Genomic DNA, 7525 nt, shown 5'->3' with positions numbered 1-7525 from the left:
AGTACAGAGAAGAGCAACAAAAATGATTAAAGATCTAGCAAACATGACCTATGAGGGAAGACTGAAAAAATTGGGTTTGTTTAGACTGCAGAAGAGAAGACTAAGGGGGGACATAAGTTTTCAAGTACATAAAAGGTTGTTACAAGGAGGAGGAAGGAGAAAAATTGTTTTCTTTAACCTTTGAGGCTAGGACAAGACGCAATGGGCTTAAATTGCTGCAAGAGCAGTTTAGGTTGGACATTAAGAAAAACTTTATAATTGTCAGGGTAAGCACTGGAACAAATTGCCTAGGGAAGTTGTGGAATCTCTGTCATTAGAGGTTTTTAAGAACAGTTTAGACAAACACTTGTCAGAAATGACCTAGTTATTATGTATTCCTGCCTTGAGGACAGGGGACTAGACTAGATGACCTTTTGAGGTCCATTCCAGTCCTATACTTCTATGATATGATTCTATGATATGACTGGTGTAGTGGAATAAATGCCCTGTTGTCTAGATGAGCTTGTGGCTTGGATAAGAATTGGTGGGCTGTGTCTCAAGCCATTCACGATGGAGATAATGTTGGTGAGCTGAGGAAAGCAGCAGAAGAACTGATGGAAGTTGGCATGCTTGATTGACAGTGTGGGACTGCCATTTGTAACACAGGGTTTGAGGCTTAGATGTGATACTAGATGCTGGGCTAATCTGCATGTTCAGGTAGTGGTTGTGATCATGAGCACTTTTTTCATCTGTGCCTAATCAGAAGAGTGTGATCTCATCCATCTAATGTGGCTCTTGCTACACATACCCATGCTTTTGTCACCTTAAGATTAGACTTTACACTGAGACCTCTTTGGAAACTGAAATCAGTGCAGAATGTGACAGCCTATTTCTTAAGCAGAGTGTCATATCAGAAATACATTTTCCACAGTACTTTGGACCTGCACAGGCTAGCAGTCAGATTCTCCAGCTGGAATTCAAAGTGTTGGTTTAGCTTATAAAGCCATGACTAGTTACCTAAGAAACCTGCTACCTCTCTCCTCATGACATAATGCCAGAGTTAATATTGGAGGGTGTACACAAGCTACATGCCCCTTGTCATGAACAGGAAGGGCTGCTGGCAGGGCAGTTTCAATTAAAGGTCTGATCAGAGTCTGGATCTGCTAATCTTTAGGGCACACTGCATCTTTCCTCCCAGGCATTTGGAATGGGGATTGTTGAAGACCAAAGAACATTTTTTGTTCATTGTGGGAGTTATTTTATAGTTGGGGAGGTCATTGGGGAGCTATTGTGAAATTAAATTATAGCAGGGTGCCCAGAACTTGGAATGGGTGTCTACATGGTTTTTGTACACACGCACGCGCACACACACACACACACACACACACACTTTTATCTGATACCCTTATAGGGCCTCCGTCCCAGACTTGACCAAGACATGCCTGCTAAAATGAAGAGAGGCTATTACAATTCTAAGTGTGCTCACGGCTGAAGCCAAGTCTGATTATACTTTACCATTTGGCAAGATTTCATTAGAACTAGGGTGGGACCTTGCTTTGTTGTTAAGAAAAAAGAATGTCCTTTATTTTAATATCTGGTAATGAGCTACTTTCTTCCTAGGGTGTGGCTGTAATTGAGAGCTAAACTCTGATTCTATGACATTCTCCAAAGCTCAATAAAATCAGACACAAAAGACTAACATTAAAGGAAGCTCTGTGTGTAAAGCAGTCTAAAACTCTTCGGGATATCATTTATTACCAGTACAAGATGGATCTGTAGAAACCAACCTTTCATGGACCACCTATTTTCTTAAGTAATGGAAGAGGCAGTAGGATGCTATATAAATATCACTTCTGAAGGAATTATGGGGGATGATTGTCTACACTTAACATTTTTTTAGATGACACTTTAAGGCCTGGTTGACACTAGGAAATTAGGTTGGTATAACTGTTGCTCAGGGCTATGAAAAATTCGCACCCTTGAGTGATGCAGTTAAACTGACTTAACCCCTGGTGTAGACAGCACTAGGTTGATGGGAGAATTTTCCTGTTGACCTAGCTACTGCCTCTCAGGGAGGTGGCCTACCAACTCATATGGGAGAAGCCCTCCTGTCGGCACAGGTAGCATCTTCACTGTGGCGTTGCTGTTTACAGGTTTCGGAGTAGCAGCTGTGTTAGTCTGTATTCGCAAAAAGAAAAGGAGTACTTGTGGCACCTTAGAGACTAACACATTTAATTTAGTGTTTACAGTGTAGACAAGCCCTAAAGGTATGTCTGTGCTGCAACTGGGAAGTGTGACTGTAGTACATGAGGACATGTAGATCACGGGCAGCATGTGTATGTCAAAGTTAGCTCGAGTGACAATAGCAGTGAAGTCACAGCAGCACTATAAGCGCCCAGGATCCTGGGTGGGCAAAGCTAACCCATGCATGGCTTCCTGCTATTGTCTGTGAGCCTCTGTAGTACTCTGATAAGAAGAAGCAGTGTTAGTACTCTGGCACTGACGGAGTCTCCAAGGGCACTGGGGAAACCCTCGCGCAATGCAACTCTTTCTACTCATTGAAAAAGATGTGACTTGTGTTTGCTGCAGAGCTCCACTTACCGATGCAAAGGATGGGACTGGAAGGCCATAGCCATGACCGTACCCAATTCAGACATATATTCTTTGGGTTGGTAAGTGATTTCAATGAGAACAGCCTGCCCCCACCCTTTACCATGCTTAATAAAGCCAGCCAAAGGGTGTCTGATCCCTGTATTAAGTGCACTAGAGTCAGGAAAAGGTTCTGTGGGTCTTTTCTTTCTTTAAGTTCACTTGTACTGGGCCAGCCAGAGTTTGGCTCTAAGATGTTATCCTAAATCTATTTGTTATAAGTATATATACATATATATATATATATATATATATATAATGGATCAGATGCTCAGTTGCTATGCCAGAGAGTTTTAGAACTGCTTAGCTGGAGAGCTTCCTTTAATGTTAGTCTTTTGTGTCACAGCTTGGTTTAAGTCAATGGAGCTAAGCTGATTTACACCAACTGAGGCTCTGACCTTATATTTATTCTATGAAAACACAGTGTATTGCTGTGAAGACTGTTACTGAAGGCTAATATTTTTCATGCAGCAATTACAAAGTGAATTTTATTGAAAAACAAAAATGCTTATTAATAATACCCTTTATATTGAAGTGGTCTTAAATCAGTTTGATTTATAAAGACAAAGTGGTACAATATAAGCAGCCTATTAAAAAAATAGCACAGTCATGATGATACGGCAGCAACCAAATGTGTTTGCATATCAATAAAACAATGAATCCTAGCATGTGGCAATTTTATAATCTAAGGCAGGGAAACTGACCAGAGAGCAGAACTGATTTAACCAGCCTCTGGGATTCTGAGTACTTCTGGATATTACTAATTTTATTGACAATAAACAGAACTGTTGACAGTTCAATTCATTTTCTTACACAAGCAGTATAAAAGAGTGTAGTATGTATCCAAAATTATGGAATACAGCAGAACTGAGGTAGTATGAGTTATGAGGTTACAGTAAGTATACAGATAATAAAAGCACAATAAAAGCAATATCAATACTTTCAGTCCATTTCATTTGGTCAATGATTCCACATATAGTTCAGTTATTCATTGAATATGTGCAGTAAATCAATGTCTCTTAATTATTTTATTTTTGTCAACTGAATTTCTAACATCAATATTTTGATCTGCAGCCATTGACATGGCATGTATTTATTGGCTGCAATCATATGGATTCTAAATGTCTTGTTTAAGTACAGGAAACCAGCATATTTCCCTGCTGCTCTGTATTCCATTGCAAAGACAGAGGTGGATGGGCAGAGAACTGCTACTAACTGTTAAAAAGTAAATGTGGGGAAAATCTAGTGAGGCTTGTCATTTAGAACAGATTTGACTAAGCATCTGTCAAGAGCGTGACCCATTTACCAACATTTATTGCAAAAAGAAAAGGAGTACTTGTGGCACCTTAGAGACTAACCAATTTATTTGAGCATGAGCTTTCGTGAGCTACAGCTCACTTCATCCGATGAAGTGAGCTGTAGCTCACGAAAGCTCATGCTCAAATAAATTGGTTAGTCTCTAAGGTGCCACAAGTACTCCTTTTCTTTTTGCGAATACAGACTAACACGACTGTTACTCTGAAACCAACATTTATTGGTTTTGGAGAGATAAAGAACATACTTTGAATGTCAGAGACCCATCAGAAAAGAGAAATGGAAAGAAGAAATGCAAGTTACTAAACAAATATTAAAATGATCAATTATAAAAGGGAACTTTACACATATAGACACAATATGTATGGGGATTTCTTTGAGAAAAATTAGAATTTGTGTTTGTTGGGATACAAGGAAAAATATGACTGTCAATTATAGCTATGTCTTAAAATTAAAAAAGTACTAGTGACTGCCCCATAGCAATGTTCTGTCACTGTGTTTTTTGAGTATTATACAAAATTGTTTGTTAAATTATTTGATCAGTCTTTTACACAGGTGGCCAAACTTACTCCATATGGACCCTGGGCTACCAATTAAAGTGAAGGATATGGCAAGCTACATCTCATAGCACTTGCTCTGAGCGTTAACAACTTATATGTGCGGCTCCTGTGTGAGTGCACGAGCAGTATGTTCACTATAAAAAAACAATCTTTACAAAACAAGGTTAGCTTTCAGTTTTACACAATGTGATCTCTCTACTGAAATATCAGTGAAACATGCTGGGAATCTTTTTCCTAGTAACATGCTGTCTGTGTATGATTTAGTGTTTGGTTTCGCTATATATTAACTGAGTGCAACCCAACAGAAACTCATTCATAACAATTTCCACTACTTTTATAGACACTGTGCCTGTGCCCAAATAAGAAGGAAAGAACTAAATTAAAAAGGAAATTGTTTAGTTTAGTTTATAAAATTGCTAAGAACTGACATTGTCAAAGCAAGGGGAGGTTTAATAGTTTTATATTAAAGAGATGTCTATTTTGTTATGAATAGACTCAAAAAAGCATAGTTCTAACATCTAGGATTAACACTGACAGTAATGTAGACAGTGGCATTCCTTTTCTTCTAAAGTCTTTAAATTAAGTCTTCGCACTTACTGATCACCGCTGTACTGAAACTGTACCATGGTATTAATCTGAGATGACAACCAGATTAAAAAACATCCTGTGCTCCTGCAACTCAAAAATAATTTTAAAAATGCACAAATGTGCATACTTTGGTCCTGATTCTGCTCTCAGTTATCATGTCAAATCCAAAGAATCTCAGTTGGTGTAACTGAGAGCAGAATAAGGCCCTACATTCCCCATACTATATTCTTTCCACAGACACCTTCTGTTTCCTCACGTAGGCCCTGAGCTTGCACACTACTTCATATAGGTACATCCCCACTCCTACATGGAATCTCACTGAATACATTAATAACAGTCCCTAGCTCTCATGTATGGCTTTTCATCCATAGATCTCAAAGCACTTTACAAAGGAGGTCAGGATCATCCGCATTTTACAGTTAGGAAAACTGAGGTGCAGAGAAAAGTGATTTATCCAGGGTTCCTCAGCAGGTCAGTGGGAGTGCTGGGAAGTGTTCTATTCACTAGGCCACATTAGCATTTCCACACTACATCCTCCCCCACAAACACAGACAGACGCTCTTATTTATTCACTGAGCGGGTGGCATATTCCGACACTTTAAGAAAGATAGCCCTTAAGAGTTAGCAATCTATAAAGAAAACATACAGACAAGGGGCTTTTCATAATACTTTTGCAGCCTAATGCAATATTTCAGAAAAATAGAAGATGATACCAGGATCTCTCGCCTAAGTTATAATGACGCTGAAGCAGGCAAAGAGCCCTAATGAGAAATGGATATTCTCTGTTGTTTAGCTGTGCATCCACAAGCAAGGCAATGTTGTTGAGTGGCTTGTCCCAGAGAGGCCAAAGACTCAGAAGAATGGGAGCTGGCGCAGAGACCCACAGACTCCAAAGCTGTCCACACTGCTTCCAAGATCAAATAAGCCATGATTTATCATCCCTGCTCGTATCACTGAGGTTGCCTGATTTTAGAAGGTTAATATTATTATTTTAGATAATATGGGTTATAGGCTCACCAACTAACTTGATCAGAAGATAATAAGGCTTTTGTCCTTATTAGGCTCCACAGAGTTTGCAAGGACCCTTGGGGTATATGACAAGGACACTCACATTGAGATAAATGGAATAGTAATTAAATAGTAATTAAATGGAAAAAGAATCAGAGTTATAGGGCAATAATATTGTTCTAGAGATACATATGGTATTATATACTATAAAGCTTTTGATTAATATACTTACACCCTTCCTTGATAACCTGGTGGTAAGACACAAAGGAGCAGCCTCGCCTCTGGCATGCCAAGAGAGTTCAGGTCCAGGTTCCTAAATTCTTGAGTGGGAGGTGCAGAGCTTATGAGAAGCTAGAGAGCTAAAATCTATAGAAAGTCTAGAAAAGCTGATGTAAGAGTTTTACTTAACTAACTGACTTAAAACTTAAGAATTAAAACTACCAATTAATAGACTAATAAAAGAATAATAAACCCTGAACTATGAACAAAGAAACTACCTAGGCATGGTGGGTTACCCTTCTTATAGAGCTTGATGCTTGAGTCCTCCTTTTATGTCCAAACATAATTTTTCACCCACAATATATCAGGGTACACTTACTTTATAGGCTGGCATGTTTGTGCATATAGATAGAATCATAGAATATCAGGGTTGGAAGGGACCTCAGGAGGTCATCTAGTCCAACCCCCTGCTCAAAGCAGGACCAATCCCCAACTAAATCATCCCAGCTAGAGCTTTCTCAAGCCTGACCTTAAAAGCCTCTAAGGAAGTAGATTTCAATCACCTCCCTAGGTAACACATTCCAGTGCTTCACCACCCTCCTAGTGAAAAAGATTTTCCTAATATCCAACCTAAACCTCCCCTCTGCAACTTGAGACCATTACTCCTTGTTCTGTCATCTGCTACCACTGAGAACAGTTTAGATCCATCCTCTTTGGAACCCCCTTTCAGGTTGTTGAAAGCAGCCATCAAATCCCCCCTCATTCTTCTCTTCTGCAGACTAAACAATCCCAGTTTCCTCAGCCTCTCCTCATAAGTCATGTGCTCCAGCCCCCCTGATCATTTTTGTTGCCCTCTGCAGGACTCTTTCCAATTTTTCCACATCCTTCTCGTAGTGTGGGGCCCAAAACTGGACACAGTACTTCAGATGGGGCCTCACCAATGCCAAATAGAGGGGAACAATCATGTCCCTCGATCTGCTGGCAATGCTCCTACTTATACAGCCCAAAATGCCTTCTTGTCAACAAGGGCAACACTGTTGACTCATATCCAGCTTCTCATCCACCATAACCCCTAGATCCTTTTCTGCAAAACTGCTGCCTAGCCGCTCGGTTATCTGCAAACTTGCTGAGAGTGCAATTGTGCCATCTTCCAGATCATTAATGAAGATATTGAAGAAAACCGGCCCCGTGACCGACCCTTGGGGCAC

Source organism: Caretta caretta, chromosome 3, assembly GCF_965140235.1.
Source record: "Caretta caretta isolate rCarCar2 chromosome 3, rCarCar1.hap1, whole genome shotgun sequence".
Classification (NCBI taxonomy): Eukaryota; Metazoa; Chordata; order Testudines; family Cheloniidae; genus Caretta; species Caretta caretta.
Note: the sequence above shows the minus strand (reverse complement) of the source record.